Below are 27,991 nucleotides of genomic sequence, written 5' to 3'. Positions count from 1 at the left end.
AAATATGGGTGTATATATATATACACATTATATACAGTAAAATGCACAATGGTTAATAAATTATGGTATATTCATTAAATAACATTTAAAATAAATGAAAGATGATTCATCATGGATAAATCTCAAAAATAATAGTGAGTGAAAAAAAGTTATAGTAGAATAAACAGTATACCACCATTTATATAAAGTTTAAAAACATACCGACTTATATTCTATACTATATATGATACATGTGGAGTAAAACTATAAATCTTGCATGGGAATGATAAATACTAAATTTTAAATGTTGATTACCCTTGGTATGGAGAGAAGGATGGGATCTGAACGGATTTCATATTTCAAGTTTTTCTTAAGCTAGGCTGAGTATACTATCATTATGATATTTTTCTCTATTACTGCCCTGTTTGCCTGAAATATTTCATAATCATTATTTTAAACAAACAAACAAAAAGAATAAATTAATACATGAGTCTATGGCAGAGGTATTAAAAATAAGCATGCCCAGGCAGCTGACTGACTGAAGGAGTGGAGGGGAGGGAGAGAATGATTCACATATGACTAAGTTTTCCAGCTTTAGTAACTGGAAAGATGAGCTGGGAATAAAGAATATAAAAAATGGAATGCGTATGGGACAGACAATGATGAGTTTGATTTCAGATGTGTTGAGTTGGAGGTGCTAGCAGGATATTCATGAGCTATCCAAGTTTACAGACTATTGTAAACTTGAACTCACAGCTAGAAAGAGAAGCAAATGCAGGGCAGGGATTTGGGTGCCTGCGAAATAACAGAAAATACATGTATTGCTCTCTGCCCCCTCCCCACACCCCCAGCCCTGTTCCTGGCACACAGCTCCTGTCACTCTTGTGATTTCCTAAGTGATAGTAGCTCTAGGAGGATCTTTTGTTCAAATATTTGGCTTTGACCCTGGATCTTGACACAGAGCTCCTAAATCCCTTGGAATTTCCTGGATGATAGGAGTATCTTTTGTTCTAATGAGCTGACTTCAAGTGGGCTCCTGGATGGGGGCCAATCACTATAAAGACCAAGCCACGATTAGAAACTTGGAATTTTCAGCCCCACCCCCTATCCTCTGGAGAGGGGCTGGAAAATGAGTCAATAATCGGTCGTGCCTATGTGATGACGCCTCCATAAAAATCCCTACAGTATGGAGTCCAGATTGCTAGATGCTAGGAAGGTGGCATGTCAGGAGAGGGCATGGAAGCTCCTAACCCCTTCCCCAAACCTCACCATACCTATTTTTCATCTGTCTGCTCATCTATATCCCTTACGGTAAATGTGTCTTCCTGAGTTCTGTGAGACATTCAAGCAAATCATCAAACCCAAATATGATGTTGTAGGGACCCCAACTTATCGCTGGTCGGTCAGAAGTACTGGGAACAATCTAAGACTTGCAACTGGTGTCTGAAGTGGGGACAGGCTTGTGGGGCTGAGCCTTTAACCTGTGAGATCTGACCCTAATTCCAGACAGTGTCAGAACTGAATTGTAGGACATCCAGCTGAATTGTAGGACAGTGTAGGACATCTCCACTAACCAGTTGGAGAACTGGTTAGTGCGGGATTAAAAACACACATTTGGGGACTTCCCTGGTGGTCCAGTGGTAAAGAATCCGCCTTCCAATGCAGGGGATGCAGGTTCGATCCCTGGTCAGGGAATCAAGATCCCACATGCCAAGAGGCAACTAAGCCCGTGCACCACAACTACTGAGCTCGGGCACCTCAGCTAGAGAGGCTGTGTGCCGCAAACTACAGAGCCCACGTGCTCTGGAACCCACGCGCCACAACTACAGAGCCCACGCACCCTGGAGCCCGTGCACCACAACTAGAGAAGAGAAAAACCCGCAGGCCACAACTAGAGAGAAGCCCAAGTGCTGCAACAAGGAGCCCACGCACTGCGACGAAAGATCCCGCATGCCTCAATGAAGATCCTGTGTGCTGCAACTAAGACCCGACACAGCCAATAAATAAATAAATATATGTTTTTTTAAGAAAACACACATTTGGTGACTAGAAGTGAAGTGTTCTGAGGATTATGACTGTGACAGTAAAAAGAGAAACCAGGAGTTTTTCCCAGACAAAGCCCTTAACATCTTCATAGGCCTCTGTCCATTCTCCAAACATGAACAAGTCTCCCATCTTTAAAACCCCTCCATGTGACTCTGCAGTTTTCTTTAATTATTGTCTTCTTTCTTTCCTTTGCTTGCCCAAGGTCTCAATAACTTGCTCTCTACCTACTGCCTTCCTAATGCAATGCTACATCAGTTTCTGTCCCTACCATGCTACCTGCAATTGCTCTTAAAGGTCTCCAATGACTTCCTTATTGCCAAACCCATGGATTGTCCCTACGCAGATTTTCATTCTTTTTTGGCATTTGACACTGTAAACGTTTCGTCCTTAAACTTTCTCCTCCCTTGAAAGGTCATAGGCTTTCTGGTTTTCTCTCAAATGAGTATTTCTCTATATCTTTGCAATGCTGTCCAATAAAACTATGATGAGAGGAACATTTTGTTTGCACTGTCCATTACAGTAGCCACTAATCACACGTGGCTAGTGAGCATTTGAAATGTGGCTATTGTGACCCAGGAACTGAGTTTTTAATTGTATTTAATTTTAATTAATTTAAATTTAGATGGCCACATGTGGCTAGTGACCACCATACTGGACAGTGCAGGTTTAGTGTTTCTTTCCCTCCTTCCAGCTCCTAAATGATGAACATTACTCCAGACTCAGGTTTTGATTCCCTGAGCTTTTCTTTACAAGCTCATCCCCTGGAAGCTCGACCATTCCTGCAACTTTAGCCATCTCTAAATTCAATCCCAAATCTCTGTAATTGTCTCCTGTCACCTGAGTTCCAGTTCCATAACCTCAAGCACTGTAAATTCCTCTGGAATGTCTCACTTTCACCTCAAACTCAGAATGTTCAAAGCTAAACTGATAACTTTCTACAGAACCAGCTCCCCTCTCCCTTGTGACTTTCCTATCTCTGACAGCAAGGTTCTCGTTTTCTCAGATGCCCATACATGAAATTGCCTTTGACACATTTCTCTCTTTCTTCTCTCACTGGCAGCCAGTTACGAGGTGCTAACAAGTTTTCCTGCAGAATCTCTCTCAGCTACCCTCTGAAACCACAAAATTTATTGAACCCTATTCCATAAGATACTGCTTGGTCTCTACTGCCAAGAAGCAGATAATCCATTTAAGAGACAAAAGATAAACATACACAAATCCAGATAAAACAGAAGAGAAATAACAAAGTCTAAAGTCCACTACATACATTGCTAAAGGAGTATCTTCCAAATTCAGAAATCACTGAGGGTTAGACAGCTCCTTCTGAAAGAGATCAAAGGGTGCTTTGCCCTGTCTGGACTTCTGTAGCTCTAGATGGTACTCCAGACTTTCCTGCGCCCTTCTTTTCTGCATCTGCCACCAAATTAACCTTCCATTGCCTCAAAAATGTTAGTGAGGGCTTCCCTGGTGGCGCAGTGGTTGAGAGTCCGCCTGCCGATGCAGGGGACACGGGTTCGTGCCCCGGTCCGGGAAGATCCCACATGCCGCGGAGCGGCTGGGCCCGTGAGCCATGGCCACTGAGCCTGCGCGTCCGGAGCCTGTGCTCCGCAACGGGAGAGGCCGCAACAGTGAGAGGCGCGCGAACTGCAAAAAAAAAAAAAAAAAAAAATGTTAGTGATTCTCATGATCTAATGCATACAAACCCCTCACTGCCCTATGTGTGTAATCACTCCTACCCCTGAACCTTTACTCACTCTACCACCAGGCTTGTCCTGCCCTCTCCCCTGTGCTCTTACAAATTCAAACAAGCTTTTAAGCCTCAGTTCAATTCTTAACCTCTTCCATAAAGCCATTACTTCCAGCAATTAGTAATTCCCTTGCTTTTAATTTTCCAAGACACATAGAGTATGTACCCTTAATATTATGCTTAATTCATGACCACGTTGTCACCACTGTTTCAATCCTACATGTTTTGTGCCCCAGCATGATGTCTCACCCTTTTTCTGTGACTTGTAAGTGGTGATTCTCAAGGAAGGAGAGGAGTATGATTTGAAAAGAAAACAACTCTTCATTTGTCCCACTGGGACTTTTTTTTTTAAAGCTATGACATTAACTTATTTGAATTTCAAATATTAAAAGAAAATGTTAGATTTTTATGCTTTATCAAAAGAGACATGTTTGATATAAGTTCAGGAAACATTTGTTGAGCAAAGAGAAAATAATGAACAAATATCTATTAAATGGTTCATTGATTTCAATACACCACGAATTTGTATTCTGTTCAGATGAAAGTCTCAGACATCTTATTTTCATGGAGAAACTGCTAGTGATATGACCTGCTGATTGTAAAGGGGCCACAAAACTAGCATTCACCAGCTGAACAAATCATCACAAACTTGTAAGGAAATCTTTAAATGTCTTTATTATATACCGTTTGATATATATAAAATATGTGCAATATATATGTAAATTATAAAGCATAATAAATAATAAATTAGGTGACTCTACCACCTAATAAGATATTTCTGGTATTGATAGACTACCCAGAATACAAGTGTTCTCTCATCCCTGACAGCAAATGTCACTATTTTCTTGTTTTGGGCCGCACCACGTGTCTTGTGGGATCTTAGTTCCCGGACCAGGGATTGAACCTGGGTCCTTGGCAGTGAAAGCTCGGAGTCCTAACCACTGGACCGCCAGGGAATTCCCAAAGCATAATTATTTGCTCTAATTATATATAGTCCAGTGAGTTATTATTTTAGTCTACTACATTAAAAATACACAATGTTTTTACTTAGAATATTAATATTTAAACTCTATAGTTAATATTCCTTTCTTACTCATAGCATTTGAATTATTTTATTTCTAGCATGCTTATTTACTCACCTAATGAGTTTTCATTCTTTTACTCTATTTTGAACATTGTGATTTCATATTACTACGAGATGATCTTTCTTCTTCATATTTCCTCCACCTTGAATTGAATAAGCCACTTATCTGCTTCTGTTCCTAGTCTACTCAAGTCTTTTCATTCCTTCTTTGTATTGACTGTCCCTCCCTCTCGTTTTGTATAACATACAAAACTGCATGTTCCTTCTTCTAAGTCATTGACATATAAAATGAAAAAAATTGGTCCTAATATTGATCACTAGAGCTTTGTAATCCATCCATTCCAAACTATTCCACACTTTGAAATCAAAGTCAATGTTTAATCTACTTAAGTAGTTCATCCTTACACCTTACTTCTCTAACTTCCAGATTAGTTGTTTGTATAGTATTCTTTTCATGGTGCTTTATCCCAAGTAATTGGTTCATGGCTTCCCTCAGCTGATATTTGTTGTTAGACCCAGAGGTTATTTCACATAACTGAGGCAGATAAGATGTGAATTCATGCTGACTTTTTAAATTAAATCATAACTTTCTGATACTTTCAATCATTGATTTCCTACAGAATTTACCAATGTCTTGTCCTCCATGAAATTTAAACTTAATAATTCTGAATCTTCAGGAGAAAAGGAAAATTTAGGAAATGAACAATAATTTAATGAAGTTTTTATTTATTATAACTGGTATAGACATAGTCCGTAAGTATTTCAAGTCATCTTTATCTTGATTGATGAATTCAAACATCTATTAAGAATCAAGAAGAGAATATTTGAATTACAATTGTAAAAAATCTAGTATAGTCCAAAATCCATAGAATTGTGCCTGAAAAGGATGTTTTATTGTATGTAAATTTTACCTTGATTTTTTTAAATGGGAAGAAAAAAAGTAAATAGAATCTTCACTTTTAAAAATCTAGTAAAATACTGGAGTGAAAGACTCTATAAGAACAGTATAGGGACCTGTGCATAAAGGGGTTCAACCAATCATGGAAACTTTTTTTTTTTTTTTTTTTTTTTTTTTTTTTTATGCGTTACGCGGGCCTCTCACTGTTGTGGCCTCTCCCGTTGCGGAGGACAGGCTCCGGACGCGCAGGCTCAGCGGCCATGGCTCACGGGCCCAGCCGCTCCGCGGCATGTGGGATCCTCCCAGACCGGGGCACGAACCCGCGTCCCCTGCATCGGCAGGCGGACTCTCAACCACTGCGCCACCAGGGAAGCCCAATCATGGAAACTTTTTTGAGAGGAGATGAGAGCATATGAACAAAGGCTTAGAAATGAATATTTCAAAAGTAAGTAAAATCCATGGATAAAGCAATGGAATGAAAGAAGTACAAACTTTTAAAAGTCTATTTAATGTATACTAAAAGTGAATACATTTAAAAGGCCACCTGCAAACAAGTATCTCTGAAAACACAAATGGCAAGATAATAAAAAGATGAGCAGTGTATATTTCATATGTAGAAAGTCCCTCTCCCAGGCAAACCAGGATGGTTAGTCACCGTACAATGTTAACATCTTATATTACCCTGGTACATTCGTCAAAACTAAGAAAACAGCATTGGTGAGTTACTACCAACTAAACTCCAGACTTTATTTGGATTTTACCTGTTTTTCCACTAATGTTCTTCTGTTCCTGGATCTAACTCAGGATACCACGTTGTGTTTAGTTGTCCTGTCTTCGTGTCCTCTGACCTGTGACAGTTTCTCAGTCTTTCCTTGCTTCTCACAACCTGGACTCTTTTGAGGAGCAATTGTATTTTGTAGAATGCCACTCTCAATTTGGGTTTTTCTCATGTTTAGACTGGTGTAATGGGCTTTGGGGCCCTAATTTATTTTTAAACTCTGCAAATGTCAGTGCTTATTTTCATGGTTACGTTAGTCCTTGTGGACTTTAATTTCCTCAGAACATGATTTTAATTTTAAAAGGGGATTAAATCACTTGACTAAGAGTCAGAGTGAATTTTTAATTCTAGAGAGAGTCCTCACATTACTATTCCACAAAGAGCAAAATCAAATTGCTTCAAATTCAAAAAATTCTTATTTAAAATTTGAAAATGATAGAGCTCATTGCCCAAGTTACCTTTGAAGCCATAAGGCTTCTTCCACTGGCACCATCCTCAGGGAATAAAAATATACCACCATTTGGCTAAATATATAATGCTATGAAGGTTTATTTTTCTATTTATGAAAAGAAAATATATTCTCTGTAGAAAATTTATAAAACAGAGATGATGAAAATGAAGAAAAATTAAATGCAATTCCACTACCCTAGAAAAACCACTGGTTATAACTGTTAACTTTCTTTCCCATCCTTTTAGTCTTTTTCTCTGTCCATCAGATTTTCTTTTGTAAAAATTGGATTATACTGTTATATGCTAATTTTTAAAATTATTTATTTTTCGCTGTGTTGGGTCTTCATTGCTTCATGCAGGCTCTCTCTAGTTGCAGTGAGCGGGGGCTACTCTTCATTGCAGTGCACGGACTTGTCATTGCAGTGACTTCTCTTGTTGTGTAGCACAGGCTCTAGGCACGTGTGCTTCAGTAGTTGTGGCACGTGGGCTCAGTAGTTGTTGACCACAGACTCTAGAGCGCAGGCTCAGTAGTTGTGGCGCACGGGCTTAGTTGCTCTGCGGCATGTGGATCTTCCCGGACCGGGGCTCGAACCCGTGTCCCCTGCATTGGCAGGCGGATTCTTAACCACTGCACCATCAGGGAAGTCCCGTTATATGCTAATTTTAATTAACTTTTAAAATTTGACATATTATGAATATCCTTTTATATAATTAAATACCTATGACATCATTTTAATACCTGCGTATTTCATAGTATAGGTATATTATTTAACATCCTTGTAGCTAAATAGTTACACAGATCCATGATAATTCCTTAAAGTTAAATTCCTTTTCTTTTTTGGCTGCGCCATGCAGCTTGTGGGATCTTAGTTCCCTGACCAGGGATCTAACTCGTGGAAGCGCAGAATCCTAATCACTGGACTGACAGGGAGTTCCCTAAAGTTAAATTCCTTTAATTGGATTTGCTGTATCAAAGGGTACACACAATTTTAAGATTTCTGATATGCACTGCCAAATTGCCCTCCAATTTATACACTCACTAGCTACTTATAAAAGTAAGTACCCATTTCTCACATACTCACCACCTCAGTTTCTGTTTTTATTTTTAATCTTTGCCAATTTGATAATCAAAAACATGGCTTTTTGTTTAAGTTGAAATTCTTTGATTACTAGTGAGGGTGAGCATTTTTATACAGTTAGTACCATTTGTATTCCTTATACTGTGCATTATTATATTATTATACCCTTTGTCGAGGTATTCGCCATTTCCTTCTTGATTTGAAAGTGCACTTTTTGGGTGGTGGGGGCCACACCACGCAGCATGCAGGATCTTAGCTCCCTGACCAGGGATCGAACCTGTGCCCCCTTCAGTGGAAGCGCAGAGTCCTAACCACTGGACCATCAGGGAAGTCCTGAAGGTGCACTTTCAAATGACATTAAACTTCTCTTATATATGTTTCAAACACACTTTTCCCAGTCTTTAACTTGTCTTTTAATTTTGAAATTCAGAGGCGTGAAATGTTCTCATTTGTTTTCTGCCTTTGATAGTTGTTTTTGGTTTTGGGTTTGGTTTTGGTTTGGTTTTAATATTGAGCTCAGTCCTGAATCCTGCCTGTCCCTATTCAGGGCACATCATGCGAGTCTAGGCATCCTGTAGCACAGCAGTTTCAGCACAGGTTGACATGTTCCCTTTCCTAATGAAGCAATGCCCTGAGTCCTCACAATCCCAAGCTTTAGGAGAGGAAAAAAAGAAAAAAGAAATGAAAGCAAATTCAAAAGCACACTGCCCTGAACACTGCCAAATTCAGGCTGCCACCAACCTCCAAGGAAATAAATTCCAAAGATAGTAGTAACTCTCAGTTAAAATAAAATTTAAAAAAAAGCCCACCTCTTAAGACAAATCAGCTCCCAAACCTCAAAATCATCTGTTTTAGAAGCTTTACTGTTGTGCAGAGTAAGGCTCCCCAGCCCACTGTTTGTGAGCACCCCCGCCTTCAAGTCCTTCCCTGGGGCTCCTGGCTCCTTCTGCATAGGGAGGAGAGCCTGGGCTCCGAAGTCAGGCTCAGGGAGGCCAGGAGTTCTCTTCCTGCTTCCCCTTCCTCTTGCCTAAAGTCATGGCAATTTCAAGGCAAATGTCAGAACTGAAAGTTATTAGAAAGAACCAGAAAGATTTAAAAGCCTTCTTCTCCCCCTCCCTTTTTTTTTTTAATGAAAACATTTAAGACAGCAAAAGTTTTACATTAAATTTCAGCCAAGAAAAAACAAATAGAAAAGAAAAACATAAGGCAAGAAGAAGGCCTGGTTCACAAGACAGTAGACATAGTTGCTTTTCTGTTGTGAATCAAGGGGTCTCAGGAAGGCCTCCTCCTCACACATTCCCCAGAATATCTCCCTACCACAAACTCACCATAAATGGTTCCTTTCTTTTTTTTTTTTTTTTTTTGGTGGTACGCGGGCCTCTCACTGTTGTGGCCTCTCCCATTACGGAGCACAGGCTCAGGACGCACAGGCTCAGCGGCCATGGCTCACGGGCCCAGCTGCTCCACAGCATGTGGGATCTTCCCGGACCGGGGCACGAACCCGTGTCCCCTGCATCGGCAGGCGGACTCTCAACCACTGCGCCACCAGGGAAGCCAATGGTTCCTTTCTGAAGTGCCTGACCCAACACTCAGATAGAGTGGGTGTTTGTGAGTAACTGTTAGAAACGTAGAAATTCCTGCGAAGTACTGGAGTATATGAACTAGGTGTTTGTCCTCAAGTCTTCAGAGATACAGATTGCCCTCCAGAATAAAGAGGTACCGTTATACCCCCAGGGTAAAGTTCTGCTTGATTTGCCCTTTCCAGTTGAGAAGGGGGTCCTGATGGGGAAAGAGCCATGTAGCTTTGATTAAAGTGGGAGTAGGAACTGGGACAGGGCACTGCTGGTGCCTGAAGCACATGCTTACTCTGCCCATCAGGTAATCCAGCCTTGGTCGTGAGGGAGATACCACACTGATGTTCAGTGGTATTAAAAATAGAAAAGGGGATGTGGTTTTCACCCCAACCTACTCACTACTCCCAGAAGGCAGTCTAATTCTCAAGCTGCAGAACATTCAGCCAACAACCCCAGGTCACATCCCTGATTCTAAAAGGTTCCAGCCCAGCTCCTGTTCAAGGAAGTTGTGATAAATATTTTAACACTTGTAAACTGCCTGCTTTCTAGAGTTTCCTTGTCGGTGACCTTATTTTGCCATCCAGCTGCAATATTAATTCAGCATGGAAGGGGAGTGGAGGGATGTCCCAGCTTGAGCCTAAGCTGGGCTCAGAGCCAGGATTCAGATCTGTCTAGGCATGTCTGATGCACTTGCCAGGCAGGAGTTTCTCAGCACAAGGGATGCAGGAGGCTCACAGATAATAGCATCCTAAGGCAGTAAGCGTGGAGGGACACATCACAGGTATCAGAATCACCAGGGACACTTTTAAAAATGTGTACACCCTGCACAAATGCATTCCCCATTCTGATAGTGTGTGTGTGTGCGTGCGTGTGTGTACACATGGGTTCACACTAGCAAGGAGCACTGCTTTGGAACCAAAATTGGCCCTCGGAGTTACACAGGGCAACCTGCACCAGGAGCACTGAGGACCCCAGAGAATACAGCGTGGCTTCCGTATGTGACAGCTCCCGATGCATCGACAGCAGGACCCTGCTGCGTAGCTCCGAACACTGATGGCTTCCACACTTCAGGGACTGTCTGCATCAGGAATTCTTTTTTTTTTTTTTTTTTTTTTTTTTTGCGGTACGCGGGCCTCTCACTGATGTGGCCTCTCCCGTTGCGGAGCACAGGCTCCAGACGCACAGGCTCAGCGGCCATGGCTCACGGGCCCAGCCGCTCCGCGGCATGCGGGATCTTCCCGGACCGGGGCACGAACCTGTGTCCCCTGCATCGGCAGGTGGACTCTCAACCACTGCGCCACCAGGGAAGCCCTGCATCAGGAATTCTTAAACTGGAGACCGTGGACTCCTGGGAGTCCAAGAATAGGCTGCAAGGGTCCATGAACTCTTGAAAACTGCATGCAACTAACTGGGTATGTATGTTTATTTCTCTGGAAATAGGTTCTATAAGTTGCACAGATGCTGAAAAGAGGATATGATTCTCAAATGGTTAAGAACTGGCAAGTGCCAAAGAATACTGGGGCAGGCAGACTGGGTAAGGTTTAGAACGCCACTATAGTAGATTTGGACCAAAGCCAGAAAAATACTGTTTTTTCAGTTACCGTGACTTATTTTTACCTTGAGGCATCAGTGACCTGGTGAAACATTGAAAATATGAAATCCCACCTATGCTTCAAGCCCACCTCAAATACCCGCACCTCCTCCCCAGCCAAAAAGTGTTGCTCCCTTGCCTGAGCCTTGTTGGTGTACCTCTCGAAACACTGAACACTTTCCCCCTTGTATTCTAGATAGGCATGTGCACACATCATGTCTCTTCTACAGACTATAACCTTTGAGAGTAGGTATCATGTCTTACTCATCTTCTTTCTGTTACCGTGTCCAACATAGCATATTTACTTAGTTATTACTGGATGAGGGAGTGAACAGATCACAAATCCATCCTATCTGCCAGACTTTTTTACTCTCTCTACTAAAAGCAACTAACCTATTTTCTTGTAAATTATGCATTTTGAATGTATTCCTTGTAATTTATATTGTCGTGGTTAATTGATTTACTTCTTTACACCTTATCCAATATTTACCTGCTTTATCTGTTTACTTGGTTGCAAATTGCTTAGAGGGCAAGGATCATGTATAACTCAAACTAGGTAAACCCACATACCTCTTGGGAGGAACACACGGGGCTAACCAATGAGTTCAGTGCCTTGGCCAACACACCCAAGAGGAAATCTTTCATAAGAAGACACAGACTCAGATGGAACAGAGGTTGGTAAAAAAGAAAAAAGCAACTCTTAACAGGAACTAAGCAGAAGAGCAAACTCATCAGGTTGTGGAACTGAATTATAAAGAGGAGATAAATGAAAGAGAACAGCCTGAACCTGCCTGAGGAAGAAGAGTGTGAACCAGAAACAGCCCTGCCTCAGAGGAGGTATGGCTGGACAGCAGTTCAGAGCTTTGGCCCTGGCTCCATGCAGGTTTTGCAAGAGCTGCCAGGTTTTTCCTAGCCCTGTTACCCTATTTGGATTGTTCTCTATTTGTGTCGAGCTTTTCTTGTGTTCAAAAAACCCTGACTGCCATTATTATATGTGCAATGATGTTAATGAAATTGTTTTACGAAGTTAAATCTGTTTTCAGAGTGGAACACAAGCCAAGCGGAGAATTTTTCAACTGCTCTGAGCACATCCCTGAGTATCAGACAGAGGCACACGCAAAGACAGGGCAGCTCTCTCCTCTTTTTCTCCTCTTGGTCTCAGTTTAATATTTACTTACTTACATATCCACCCACACGTTACCATACCCTTAGTTCTCCACAATCAAAGTCTGGAGGATTGTGTGATCTTGCTAACCATTTCAGCTTAATGACTGAATTGATACAGTATGATTATTCTGGGGAAGTTTATTAACTGATGATGGGCAGAGCCAGAAATGTCAGACCAACCATTCCACAGGCAAGGGTCACACCAGAGAAAGTGCAAGTAGAAGGAGGAAAGGCCAAGCCAATTAGTGGCTACATGAATAGTAGCTTAGCTAGTGATTCAGAATTATCCAGAGATCGGCCCTAGGGCACAGGGGGTATTTTGGGGTGAATGCATTTCGATAAATTAGATACTCTCACATTGCTTATTTAGCTTATCACAAGTTTAAAGTATTCATTTGTCATTCAATAGCATATATTGAGTGCCTAGGTATGAGATCCATCATTAAACAGAACGAAAATCCCTGCCCTTGTGAAGTTTACATCCCAGCAGCAAAGAGTCCTATCTGGGCATCATCCGTCAATCCTTGCAGTAGTTTTGCATCTTCTCTAGGTCTAGGGGTCATTATCTTGCTTGTCTCTGTCATTTGCATCTCTGGACCCCAAATGAGTTTGTATTCAGCTCCCTAAGTCTTTAGAGAAGCAGGGTCTCTACATTTCTGGGTCCCAGGTGCAACTTGACCCTCTCCCATATGCACATTTAAACATGCCGTTTTCCCTCAGCACCTCAGCCTGACCAGTGGAAATCTGTGATTACTGAGAGACACTTCCAGGACAAAGGTTGGGGAAAATACGACAGATATCCAGTCTAACCCACATACTTCTCAGATGTGGAAACTGAGACCCAGAAAGGCAAAGTGACTTGCCAGTGTCACACACGGGGACCTGGTCTTATCCCTTGGCCCCTTCCTCCCAGTCTAGTGCTTTTCTATCATATGATAAATAACATAATTCTTGGGATCAAACAGGCCAAAAGAGCCAAAAGTGACTATAGAACAGAGGTGGAGCAGGACAGACTCAGAGACAGCTCACACTTGAAGAATAATACTAGGGAGGACTGACTATTTTGTTAGACCTGAACTCCACCCTAGCTTATGTGTTTGAGTACCTTGGCATCACATCCTCTCCAGCACCCCAGACAGGATGAAAGCAAGACCCAGGACCTGGAGTTGGGTGTCTGTCCTGAAAGCTAATGCAGCTATTGGCCAGACTGTAGGTAAGTTAGAATTTAAAAATCTGTGTTCCATAAACTAATCCATGTATGTGTTTTTATAATTGTTTTCTCAGTTTACTAGGGTGAGCCAATTTTGAAAGGGTCCAATGTTGTCACAGCTGGGCTGGACTCCGCTAAGAGGAAAGAGAATATTTCTAGATCTCATTCAATATTGGGATGAGGAAAAACAGTTGCTTGAGCCAACAAACCTGACCATGGGACAGAGGGAGCTGAAGCCATAGGGAGCTTGAGCTTGCCCACCCGCTGAGATTTTCTTTTAAAGAACCCTCACAAAATTTAAAACATTAATAAGAAACCATATGATTCAAGGCACATATACATAATTCATTAGTTTTTAACAGTCCTTACCAGACTAATCAGTTAGCAGTTAAAGAAGAGCATGGGGTTGGGATCAGAAGACTTGCATTCCTCATATGACAGCTTTATGACTTGGGACAAGATCCTTAACTTTCCTGAGACTTGACCTCTCCAGCCATAAAGTAGAGAGAGTAAAACCTGCCTCATCTTACTCTCTATGTTGCAAAAATTAAATGAGCAAGCATATGAATGCTTTTTATAAACTGTAAAGAACTATAAGATTTTAATTATCATTGTCAATTAACGTTCAACTTGAAAATTTTCCTAATTAAATTCAATCTTAAATTTAGCAACAATATGAACTTGACACTCTGTTTGGGGGTGGGGGCAGGGGCGATGGTTGCATGTTACCAACGTCAAAATTTTAAAATTCAAAGAAACAAAACAAATTCCTACAGGTATAATCATTCGAATAAAAATTACTTTTCTTTCTTTTTTAAATGAAAAATACAATTTCTTTCCCTTGTCAGGAAAAGTTTTTTTAAAAAAAGAGCCACTGGGGTGAATTTTCTAATATACACTTCAGGGAGCAGATAAGATATTATTTACTCAATTGCTGAGTGCCGGAGCAGAGTAAGAATCAGTATTAGCTGCCCATCCTTCAAAAGGGCTCACATGGGACTTCCCTGGTGGCGCAGCAGATAAGACTCTGCGTTCCCAACACAGGGGGGGCCCAGGTTTGATCCCTGGTAGGGGAACTAGATCCCACATGCAAGAGTTTGCATGCCGCAACTAAGGAGCCCGCCTGCCGCAACTAAGGAGCCCGCCTGCCACAACTAAGGGGCCCATGTGCTTGCAACTAAGAAGCCAGCGAGCCACAACTAAGGAGCCCTGGAGCTGCAACTAAGTAGCCCGCCTGCTGCAACTAAGGAGCCCACATGCCGCAACTAAGGAGCCCGCCTGCTGCAACTAACACCCCATGCAACCAAATAAATAAATATTTTAAAAAACAAAAACAAAAGGGCTCACACTTTTGACTGCAGGAAAATCTTGTCTCATCAGATCCTCTACTTTCATTTTACACCATAGAAACGTTTGTTACCTGCTCCCAAATTGCACGAAGGCCTTCTTTGCTGAGATAAACAAAGCTTTGCCATTTTTAGTACTTTTGATCGCAAACTGATTCTACAGATCTGGCTGCCCAGACAAGCCGACTGATGGGCAGATATTTATGAGCCTGCACATGACTGAGGGATGCCCTTACAATGCAGTAATTCTTAAGCCCAAATCTGCCAACCTCCAGGGCATAATTATTTTATTTTTAAAATTGCACCCCGTGCAACACAGCCCTTGGGTACTTGTAGAGAAAATGAGCACATTATAAGAAATAAAATACTACAGAACAACTAATAGCTTAAATCCATTAAAAATAAGAACCCACAAAATAGCCTTACTGCTGGGCCACTGGGAAGGAACAAAATCCTTTAACCACTAACACCGGGATGCACTGGAAAGAAGTGACTTTGCTTAGGCAATGCAGGAGAAGCAGGAGTAGGTAGAGGGAAGAGGGCTGGAGGAGGAAAACATCAAGCTTTATTTGGAGCACATTACTTCCCAGCAGGCCCACCAAAGGTCCCCACATATGGCCCAGGCAGCACTGGCCCACATCTGCCCTGAGGACCATAGGTAGGTAGGTCATATTTGGTTTCTTGAGATGTGTAGTCCAACTTTACATCACTAACTGAAGCCTTCCCTATTTCATTTTCCTGCCAGACTTAGAACCTGATGTCACCTCCCTCACTTTTCCAAATAGGAAAAGTTCTTTTATATGTTATTTTAAAACTTAAATAGAACTTATCTATTTCATATACACAAATCATAACAGTAAAAATGTATAAATAAGTGCACACAGGCATATGGCATACACACGTTTACACACACACTCCCACATGTGTATCTGTGAATTTGCCCTTCCCCAGATGACAACATAGGATAACATAATTAATCTACTAGCCAAAATACAAAGCCAGTAGGCATTCTTGAAATGAGTGTACTCTAACTTTTCTTTAAGCCTCCACAAAGTTTTGCCTTGCTATCAAAATATTTTTGGAAATTCTGTAATGTTTCTCCTTTTCCCTTGGCTTCTTATTTCTGGCAAGGACTAAACCCCAAAATATCTTTCCTCTGGGACACTGAAATAACTGTCCCAAGGCAGCTGCCAGAGCTAAAGCTATTCAGAATTTTAGGACAGATTTCAAGGAAGGCCATTTGCAATTTTAATTATTAGAGTCAAAAGCCCCACCTTCTCAGATTCTCTAAGAACAGGTATGGGGGCGGGTGAGGGGTAGGGGTGGTAATCTTCCTGGATTCTCTCATTTTCGTTCATGACTCTATCTTCTGTTTCACTTCTGCTTCTTCCCTCCTTCTGTCTTTGCCCACCCCTCCTCTGGGTTTTATTTTAGATGTAAAGAAAAAATCAGCAAACCACTCCCTCTCCCCTCAGTGCTCTGAAGTTGTATTCCTCCTCTGCTAACTTTCCGAAAGCTCCCTTACTATAATGGTGCCACAGAACTGGGTTCTTTTTACCCAGGACCACCTCCCTCAAGCTTAGAACAAGTTAGAGGAGGCATCTGGTAGATAAAGAGAGAAAGAAAGAAGTCTTCACCAGCGAGTACAGCTGCCTGACTGGCCCAGACTGAGGGACTTCCTGCAGACAAATAAGGTTTGTACCCATTATGTAGCACACAGGAACCTTGACTGTGTTCATGCCCAGGCTATTCACCTTTACATCAGTGGTTCTCAACCCTGGTTGCATCTCAGAATCACCTGGGAATGGTTACAAAAAGTACCTTTGTCAAACAAAAAACAAAACAGAAAACAGACAAACAAAAACTTCGTGCAAGTCTGATGCACTGAATCTGGGCCTGGGCCTGAGAGTCTCAATTTTTTAACAGCTCCCAGATGATTCCATTGTGCAGCAGTGTTAAGATTTAGCTCGTGGAAGCTATCCAACCCTGAGCTTACTCCCTTCCTTCCAAATACACCCCAGGAGATTCCTCTGCCTGTTCTCACACCAAAGATTTCTGGGAGCCAGGAAATAGAGTACCACAGCCTAGGGAATGCAGTTTAGTTTTCAAAGGGAAAGGGGTTGAAAAGAGAGGAGGTGCCAGGGCAGGGGGGAGGCTGGCCTTGGTGGTCCTCCGGGCCCCCCTGGATGTGACGGCACACAGCTGGTGTACATGAGGTCACCTCCTCTCCCCAGGGTCTGATTCTCTTAGGACTTGGAGGATGAGATACTTTAGGAGTCATAATTCTCAGTTTCTTTCTTGCCTGGGTAGGAGAGGGGGAAAACTAAGTTATGGAGAACACCGGAGACTCAGGAACTGTGATGCAGAGACTTGGGAAAAGAATACAATCCCCAGCCAGCAAAAGGGCAATTTAAAAATTAAGTCACATCTATGCTGAAAAGGTTAGGATACAATAACGAGTATGATTTTACATGCAGATCGTAGCTGGAGAGACACACAGCTGCTGCCGTGACTCAGCCCACTCCTGGTCACAGGACTCAGCTGGCCTGGGGAAAGTGGCTCCAGAAGCCCCCAAACATGACGGCCACTTCAGACCCTCCAGCTGCTCACCACACAGTTTCGAAAGAATAAGGAGGCCCCTCCTTGGAGCCCAGAGTTCTAACAAACCCCCGGGGCTTCCAACCACCCCCCCCCCCCCCCCCCCCCCCCCCGTTGCTGAGGCAACTGGTGGGCACTGTCTGATTCTCCTGGTTGGAACGGTGCTGGGAGAGGGGCCTGCCCTGATGCTCAGCTCTCGCTCAGAGATTCTTGGCTCTCTGCCAGCCTCCCTCTGGCACGTTGATGGCTGCTGTTGTGCTCTTGGCTTCTTCTATACAGACAAGGTCTCCCTGCCTCTCCCTGTCTTTCTTCCAATCTCTCTCTCCCCAGCTGTCTCAGGGTTTATGTGGGAAAGCATGAGCTTACCCGCTATGAAAGAGACTTTCAAAGCCATGCCTTCCCCTGCAGCCTCTGGAGTCAACCGTGTCCAGGCCGTGTGAAGGGGACTGAACCGGAGCGGGTGACTATTTGCATTCTCTGGGTAGAGTTGCTAAATGTTTCTGGGTTTCCCCTGGCACGGTTCTGATTAGTGAGCATCCAAAACTCAGGTCCTTGCCCTCAGAAACAATCGTGAAAAGCACGGGCAGCAGGACTAATGCAGATGTGCAACACGGATGGGTTCCAGCTAGGAAGGAGCAGGGGTTTACATTTTCTTGTTCAATTAAAACCCTCCCCGTTTACACGACCTTGGTGCTTCCAACTTAATGAAGTTCCATTACTTCAAATTCTGGGTGTGTTTCTTTCTTTTTTTTTTTTTTTCCTCCAAAGAAGTGCAAGCAATGACCAAATGAGAGTGAGTGATCTCTCTTTCAGATAAAGAACCTCCAGAGGCCAGGCTGAGCTGTGCCCCACCAGACCAGCACGTGTCAGCCTGTGCTGGCCACCACCACTCCTTCCAGACTCAAGCCGTCCAGCTGACTCCTCTGGGGCTGGGGGATGGTGCCTTCTTAGAGCTTCAGCATAATATTAGTAAACACGTGTACCTCCCAACTTCAAGAATAGTGTTTTTTTAATGAAATGAAACCATGTAACCTACTGTATTTGCATTCTAATCTAACAGTCAGACCTGGACACTGAATGTGATGTATCTTTAAAACTTATCAGAGTGATCACATACCAAGGAAAGGGAATAGGAATGCCCAAAGGCAGGTCCTCCTACAGGAGGAGACTGGCAGGAACACCCTGCCTGGAACAAGCACTCCTGCTGGAGGGGTTTCTTACCCTGTTTTGTTTTTAGAAACCAGAAAAACATGAAATGTAAAAAGGGCTCCAGTTCTAACCATCCCACTCAGGCCTGGCCCCAGGCAAAATCAGAAACCCAGCCAGCCGGGCCAGGCCAGGCTTCCAGCCCCATCTGCCCCTGTAAAAGCCAAGAACCCAGTCAGGGACACCCTACTCCCCAGCCCAGAGGAGACAGAGCAGCTCAGGGGCACGTGCATTCCAGAAATCTCTGTGTATAGGAAAGAGAGCAGAAAAGACAGAGAAGTGTATCAGGGAGTCGATATAATAACCAGCGTGATAATAATAACAAAAATAATAATGCTTATGAGGAGTCTTATCCTAGTTCTGCTACTTAGAGGCTTTGTAACCTTGGACAATCATTTAACCTCTCTCTTTCTTCACCTGTAAAATGGTTATAATTATCTGTGCTGCCCTTGTCCCAAAGTTGTCATAAGAACCAGTTGAGATCATAAGAAAGTTATTTTGAAAACTGCAAAGTTGATTTATAACCGTTTAGAATATTTATTCTTTTTAAGACTACTTAACCACACCTAAATATTATACCTACTAGATAGTATCTTAGTTATCAGTTGATGGCTAAATATGCAGAATTTGGCGGGCACACCTGCTATACTGTATTTTTCTTATACTAGTCCAAACTGTTACTGAGGATGCGTAAATAGCCTCATTGCGTAAAACCAGTTATCATAGCATTTGCTAAAGTGGGCTTCTACCAGTGATGTGGTCTGGTTCCAAGGGTCCTTAAGGGGTGCTCTGCACAGCTCTGAATGGGTGGTGCACATCTTTAACTAGACCACATAAAAATTCTCTCTATTCTTGTTGAGCGCAGCTATCTCTGTGATTTGTGAGTAGGCTGCTCGATGAGTTCAAAAAAACATTTCCCTCTAGCTCCAGCTGGCAAGATGTCAAGACTGAAAAACACATTTCCTGGTTCTCTTTCTTGCCCCAGTTGGGATGAATAACCCTAATTCTCACCACCCCATTTCCTTAAGGCATTAGCAGTGACTGAATCTCTGCCCACCCCAACGAGCCTCACACAGACAATTTTAATGCACAGCGGCACCCATAATAGAGAGAACTATGTTGTGAAACTTCAAATTTACCTTTAATTCCATCTTTGACAGAGCAACTTGCAGCCATGAGTTACACTCTGCTATGGTCACTTAACACTAGTTGGAAATTCAGGCACCCTTCAGTTTGTAAACGTTTCCCTCTCCCATTAGCCCCAGATCAAATAGAGGCATCTCCATTTCTATCTTGATGGCTTTCAGTCCACGGAAAGGGTTCATCTTGACAAGGAGGTGGTATAGGAAGGACAGCCAGAAGCCAGTGTCCCTGAGGAATTGGGGACGTAATAGGAGAGAGACAATGAGACGGCCAAGTGTCCTCTTACTGTACATACATTCACTGTGCACTTGTTAAGTGCTGCTGAATGAGGAAGGAGTTTCATGAAACACAAAAACACTACAAGTAATATTCACTCATTCTTAAGTGACCAAGCATCATTTATCTGCTATAAAGTTTCAGAGAAGAGAAAGATAACAGCAACATCACCATTGACTACTATCTCTCTTTACTCTCAAAACAAACCCATGAGGGACTATGATTCCCATTTTATAGATGAGGTAATAGGAGGCTTAGAAAGGTTGAGTAACTTGCCTAATAGTCAATAGATATTGGGTGGCAGACAAAAAATTCCAATCCAGATTTATCTGATTCCCAAGCCCTTTCTCTTTACCATTATACTCAGCTGCCTACCATTGTCCGGAGGGGTGAATCAGGAAACCTTTAGGAAGGTGAAGCTTGAATTGGCGCTTGAGGGCAGTGTATGGTTTGGATTGCCTTGGATTAAGGAAGAAGGGAAGACAGCATAATCCAAATCGCTGAGTTTGTATCCCCAGGACACAAAACACTGCTTCATATATGGTATATGCTCAATATCTATTTAAAGAATGAATGAATGAGAAACAGTACAAATAAAGACAAAGAGACGGGTCCAAGGATGGAGAGCAAGGGCTGGGAAAGGGAAACTGAGAAAGTGGAAGGGGAAAGAACAAAGAGACCAGATTGGAGCACAGTATTCACTGTGGCAGGGAGCTGAGGTCATCTAAGCCAGGTGGAACTATCTGATGGGAGAAAACTGTAGTGTGAGGAGTTTGGATTTAGTCCTATGCATGTTGTAAAATTAATTCCTAAAGGGGGACCCGATAAGGTGAAAGCCATGATTTAGAAGGATTCATCTGGCTCTAGTGAGCAGGAGGGACTGGAGGTAGAGGGACCAGAGACAGTGAGACCAGCAGACAAGGAACACTGGGGGACTCACTCAGGAGGACCTGGGGGCTCTGATTGGTGAGCTAGGGTAAGAGGCAAGCACAAACTTGTGTCTTAGTTAGACAAGAGACGGAGGTGTTTACAGCAAGCAGAGGACTGCAGGGAAACATACAATCTCTCTTCATCTCCAGGGCACTCTGATACGGAGATACTTTGAAAATATTCAGCTAAGCCTCACTGTACAAACAATTACCTTTAAAAATCTTTGGATACCAGGTCAAAGGAATTGGCTACTGGTCTAAGCAAATGGTTACATGTACTTTTTTTTTTTTTTTTCCTCGGTACGCGGGCCTCTCACTGATGTGGCCTCTCCCGTTGCGGAGCACAGGCTCCGGACGCGCAGGCTCAGCGGCCATGGCTCACGGACCCAGCCACTCCGCAGCATGTGGGATCTTCCCGTACCGGGGCACGAACCCGCATCCCCCTGCATCGGCAGGCGGACTCTCAATCACTGCGCCACCAGGGAAGCCCTACATGTACTTTTAATGATCTTCATTGACTTGAGTTTTTAAGTCCTCAAATTCAAGCAGTTCTTTGGTTTAAATTAGGTGGATCCTCTTGCTAATAAGAGTTAGGAACCATAGGTGGCCATTTCTACAGAAAATTCCCCAGCCAGATGGCCAGCTTGTTGAGAACAAGGATGGGGCCTTCTCCTTTCAGGAGAACCTCACAGTGGATTCAGCACTGGGTACATAGAAATGAACACTTCACAAATACATACTGTCTTGACTTTCTAGTCATTGAGAGAGATTTGTCCTTATGGCCTATGCAGACTTGGCACTCAGCTGCTTCTGGTAAACGCTCAAAGAGCAACTGGAGCATCAAACACTTGTGTCCAACATCAGTTCTCTGACTACACTTTGATCACATGCACCCACAGGGGCTGTGCCTTTAAGAAATGCACCTTAGGGTTCTTAGATATTAGTAGTATTCTCTGAACAGAAGACGTTTTGAAAGTACAGATATATAGATGTCCATCAATCATTCAACAAACATTTGCTGTGTGCCTGCTATATATATTTTATATATATATATATATATATACACACACACACATACACACACACACACACACATATGCCAGGTACTGTTTATGGCGCTAAAAATATATCAGTAAACAACATGGGTAATCCTGCCTTCATGAAGGTTACCTTCTAGTAGAAGGAGAAAAATGATAAGCAATAAATATAATAAAAAAGTAAATTAGTAGATTGGAAAGTGATAAATACCATGGAGAAAAGAAAGCGTATGATGGTTGCGGGTGGTATTACAATTTTAAATAAGGTGGTCAAAGTTGGCTTCATTGAGAAGGTGATATTGATAAGCGACCTGAAAGTGATAACTGTCCGTGTTGTCCGTTAGTTATAATACTTAAATTTAAAGTCTTTCTTCAAATTTAAGGCAAAAATAAAACATTAGCTTATATTTGGTATAAGGAGAATTGGAGACAGGCCTTCTTATTATGAAACTAATCAGACACATCTATTATACACTTGCATTTTAACAACAAAAGCAATTAGAAAACTTAATCTTCCAAGGGAAACTGTGTTAAAATACCATCTCCAAAATCTTTCTGTGTAACAAAACTCCCCTCGTTAAAACACTGGCCCCACCTGTCAGTGGGGCTCTCTCTCAGGTACCAGTCTTCCTCTGAAGACTACAATAACAACTGCTCTCTTACCAAGATTAAAAACAGAAACCAAATTTTTGTAGGGAATAATCAGTAGCCGACAGCAAGTTTTAGCATTAATGCAGCAGCATATGAACAAATTACAAAAATTTCCTTTGCTAGAGAAACAATCAGCTGTCTTACCGATCACCCAGCAGCCTTTATTTCCCACTTCGTACTACATTTATGGCTTTTATGGGGAAAAAAAGAGGTTGAGAATTATGGGTTGAATAAATTTGATATCTGTCTAACCAATGATAACAATTCACGTTTAAGTGCATATTGTTAAATTTGTAATCTCTCTTCCAGATTCTAATCTATTGTAATATGCTTCTTTTCAAGACTTTCATATTTCAAATGGCTCCCACATCTAGAAAATTATCTTACTGGTCAGCTAGCCAAGGTGTTGACCTTGAATGAAACCAGTTTAGAGAGAGCTCCCCTGGGGTACTTTCAAGAATTCTGAAACATAATGTGTCTGAGAAATTAGCAAATTCACAACATGTGTTTCTGTTACATGATTATAACTGGGTTTGTGAGTGGTGTTCACGGCTACTAAGTGGTTCTGCTCAAAGATTCACCCCCAGTACCTCCACATGCCTGCCTCCTGCCCGCATTCCTCTGCTGGTGTATAAATCTTCACTCTGACCTTGCCCAACACAGCTCAGGTCTTCCCCGATTCTGGGCTGCCAAGACCAGAGTGCGTGGCTGAAACATTTTTGAATGCTCATGTGAAAGGAACTCAACTTCTGCTTTTGGGTCATTTAGTAACAGTTGCTCTATTTCCTTTTCTTCTGTTAAGCAATTCTATTTGCACAGGAAAATATAACCAACAAGTGACTTTTCTTTTTACCAAGTAATAAAAACAATGATAATAAACTAAACTATACCAGACATTTACATAACCTACTCCATGCTCACTGGTCACATCTGGCAATGTGTTGTGAGCCCTTTCAGAGGAGAAATAACAAAGAACTTAAAAGAACTTTACAGAGAAAAGAAAGCATGGTTTAATTGTGATTTGACCTGATGAGAAACACTTCCTGCTTCAAGCAAAAAAACTTCAGACTATTAGGCACATTATCAGACTGATGTTTGAATACCCCTGTTTATTTTCTCCATCTTTTGCCAGATGTTCAATTCCAAGACTTGGTCTAGAACCAATAAATACTTCCTGTTAAAGCACAGGCAGGAAATAGATTCTTCCACAGGAAGGCTCAACAGGAAAGCTCAAGCACTATCCCCTTGACCTATCCATTCTTGAGGTTCCATTCATGACTTTCTACATGCATCGAACAACCCTGTATCTTACTATAACCTCAACCATCCCCCTATTGTGTAGATGAATTGACTGTGACAAGGTCAAGTGATCTGCCCAAGATCCAAGCGCAGGTGTCAGCACCAGAACTCAGGTCTCCAGACTGCAGAGGTGCTCTATTGCCCAAGGTTACACAAGTAATTAACGAAAAGTACAATTATTCCCTGCTTTCCAGCTTCTAGCAACACCCAACTCCCCTACCCTCTAGTGCCTCCCTCAACACACCGAGCCTGTGCCTCACACACAATGGAAATGTCTTACTGCTATAACATGCACTTGAATACACTCTCTCTTCTATGTCATTTGGTTGAGTGCTGCCTGTCTTAGATGCAGCGGTGATATTCAAAATATTTTACAACTGGTATGGCCTAGGCACTGACCAGTCAGAAGGGATGCTGGCTTACTGCTGGATCAAGGACCTGGAGGCTACCCTCCCCCTGCAATAGGCCCCTGTAGCTGCAGGTGTGGGGGGAGATTAGAGGAGAATCCAGGAAAGCCCTGCTTAGGGCCAGCTTCTGAAGGGAAACTTGCAAAGGATCCTGTCTTCTGTAATTTGTGCACCATGTGCACAATGCTTCCGATTTATTATTCATTCAACAAATATTAAGTAACTACAATGTGAGGAACCTTATGAGAAAAGCAAAGGCAGTCACACATGCCCCCATGTCCTACCTTATTTCCTGGTAGAATAGATAAGAAATGTATCTTAGTAGCTACAATACAAACCAGAACTTTGTCTATGTTTTAGGATAGGTCCAGGAAAATGGGTATGGCTGTTGACAAAAAAAGAAGAGATCCTTTCTGGTTGTAGATCATAGAAGGCCTTCTAGAGGGCTCATTACAGCTGTGGCTTTTGAAGGGTGGGGAGGAGTGATGATCATTTTCATAATATATAGAAATATTAAATCATTATGTTGTGCACCAGGAACTAACACTGTAGGTCAACATACTTCAAAAACAAACAAACAAACTCATAGAAAAAGAGATCAGATCCGTGGTTACCACAGAGGCAGGGGGTAGAGTGAGGGAGAACTGGATGAAGGTGGTCAAAAGGTACAAACTTCCAGTTATAAGTAGTAGGGATATAACGTACAACATGATAAATATAATTAACATATATGAAAGTTGGCAAGAGAGTAAATCCTGAGTTCTCATCACAAGGAAAAACATTTTTGCCTTATTTTGTATCTATATGAGATGATGGATGTTCACTAAACTTATTGTGGTGATCATTTCATGATGTATATAAGTCAAATCATTATGCTGTACACCTTAACCTTACACTGTATGCCAAGTACATCTCAATAAAACTGGAAAGGAAAAGAAATGAATGAATGAATGAATGGTGCGGAGGATTTAGCGAGGAGGAGCTAAAAGGGATGAACATTCCAGACTGCGGGAAGAAGATGAACGGCATACATTCCTGAGAAATAGGGTAGGGTAGAGAAAGTCAGCAGTGGCTGGACTGAAAGGCGCTGGAGGGCACTGGTGGTGCCTGTGTAGGCATCTGCTCCGAGTGGTGTGGCAGACCAGGTAAGGGGGCTCAGCAAGGACCTCATGCTCGGATCAAGGCTCCCTGGGGTTCAGCGCGTGCTCCCTAAGGGCCCTCTCATTTCCAAACTGGCCAGGCGCTCCCTCCACACCCCCTCCCCGTTCTGACAATACTAGAGAACAAATAGGCATTTGCCAAGTGGCCTAAGGGATTACATGCCCTTGCACGGCTCCGAGGATTCAATGTTGCCCCTGGAATCGCTGCCCAGGAACAGGATGCATTCTCTCAGCCTGCTTGGAGGCAGCCCAGCGCTGAACCTGGCTCCAGTCCAATCCAGTGCGGGAGCCAGGAGAGAGTACGTGGCAATGGGCGGTGGGCGCTCCCTACTTCCTAGCACTGACTCAGCTGAGGCTGGAGGTGGGAAAGGGGAAGGTTGGTCAAAGGCAGATTTAAAATAGGAGTAGGCAGACAACACGGGGAGAAGTCATTTGAGAAGAATGATGGATTTCTCAGAGTCTGCTGTAGACAAAATTGGAAGAGAGTTAAAAGTTGTTTTTACCGTCTCCTATAGAATATAAGCGACCCTCATAATTTTAGTTGAATGACAAAAACTAGCTACGTGCTAATTGGAAAGAGCGTGGTCTCTGGAGTTCCCTAATCTGGTCCAAGTCCCTTCCTTGTCAGGAGAAGAGCACAATTCCTATTTACCTAGAAATGATGCATTGGCAGGGAGGGTTCATGGATTCATGATGAAGTCTAGGAAAAGGAAAGTTAGTGAGCAATAATTTGTTCTTGCCTTCTCTATCATAAGGCAAGAAAGATGGAGCTCTGTTCTCCATGACTGGTAGAGTCTTAAAACAAAAATATTTGTAGAGCAAATGCAGGTTAGGATAACCAGCTACCCTTGTCTGAGGACTGTGTTGCCTGAGAACAGCCAACTCCCTCTGTTCTTATTCTACACCCACCAATCTGCCTTCTGATCTGCAATCTGGTTTCCTGAGTGGACTTGCTTTAGAGCATCCTGTATACATAACTAGCTCCCGTTTTCAAACAAAGCCTTTCTTCTATTGCATTATTTTTCATATTGGAGTCTTCAATCATATTCTTAGAGGTCCAGGAATTCTTTAGAATAATTTTAAAATTTTGTGTTTTCATTTTAAAGATAATATAAAAATTTTAACACAAGCATCACCTGGATTGCCACCTTTTCATAGAATAATGCCAATGTTCAGACTAGATTTGCATTTCTGACTGTTTTGATCAAGTGATCACATAAAGTCTCATGATGTAAGTACGAATACAATGCTTCTCAAAGTGGGATATATTCAAGAGTCTACAAGTTCTCAAGTTTGAGAAATATTTCCTATTTTAAATAATCTGACAAGCTGGTCTATACGTCCGTTTCTTGTAAGTTGGGCTATATGAATTAATCCTTTCCAGCCTAATCACCCAGAGTGAAGGGGCCCGGTAGTTATTTGATATGTAAGGCTGAGGATCACATCTGTGGTATCTGTACCAGTATACTGCCAGTCAGTGAAGCAACCAGCCAGATGATCTCCTCCTGAAAAGCTCTACTCTCTTCTATGTGATAGATGGATTGTAATTGGTTAATCAGACAAACCCATCTTAGATTTGAAATAGAAGACTTTCTGATCCACAGTAAATCCCTTAATCTCTGCTCTCAATTTTGTAAAATACAGGTGATACTAGCACCACCACTACTACCAACAACAGGGATCTTGTGCTAATAATTTCACATTTTCTGCCGTGCCAGGTCTGTCTGGCCCTGCTCCTGACACAGTACACTAAGGGGCTTACAATTTGCCAAGAGACCAGTGAGATAGGGAGGCATGAGAAGGAATATTTTGGGAGTCATCCCTGAGGTCTGAAGACTAGCTCTGGTGGAACTGTGATAAGTGTCTTTAGGCAAATAGCACATCTCAGAGACACCTTAGAGTCTGGGTGGGAGTAGCAATAAGCCTATTTTGGAGGCAAGTGACAAAGGACTCATTGGCTCTTGTAACTGGAAGTGCAGAGGTGGACCAGGCTTCAGGATCAGCACTGCCCTCAGGACCATTTCTTTCTGCCGCTCTGCCCTGCCACCCACAGTTTGACTCTCCTCATGGGCATAGGATGCCTGCCATGTGCTTCCTCATTTGGACATGCTTCTGTTCAGCATTCCAAGCAAGAATTGTAAGGTTCACCCTGCTTAGAGTCCTCCTTGACATCTGTCTTCTCCAACGTTCACATCCAATCTGTCAGAAAATGGTTCTACCTTCAAATTTTATCCAACATCTAACACCTCTCACCATCTCTGCTGCTACTACCCTATTGCCAATCATCAACATTTCATCTGCACTACTGGAGTCATCTCCTAACTGGTCCTCCTTGC

At 42.5% G+C, this 27,991-nt stretch overlaps 1 long non-coding RNA gene across 1 annotated transcript; it reads right to left on the bottom strand.

The window, feature by feature from the left end:
- Positions 1–206: 206 nt before the first annotated feature.
- Positions 207–26,639, bottom strand: LOC116756963. The gene is made up of 5 exons (XR_004350802.1): positions 26,629–26,639; positions 17,829–17,837; positions 5,075–5,079; positions 1,918–2,271; positions 207–1,802 (listed from the first exon to the last, which is right to left on the bottom strand). It is a non-coding gene; the product is annotated as an uncharacterized LOC116756963 (long non-coding RNA).
- Positions 26,640–27,991: the final 1,352 nt, after the last annotated feature.

This window comes from Phocoena sinus, chromosome 7 (assembly GCF_008692025.1).
Source record: "Phocoena sinus isolate mPhoSin1 chromosome 7, mPhoSin1.pri, whole genome shotgun sequence".
NCBI classification, from domain to species: Eukaryota; Metazoa; Chordata; class Mammalia; order Artiodactyla; family Phocoenidae; genus Phocoena; species Phocoena sinus.
Note: the sequence above shows the minus strand (reverse complement) of the source record. Positions and strands in the feature narration are given on the sequence as shown.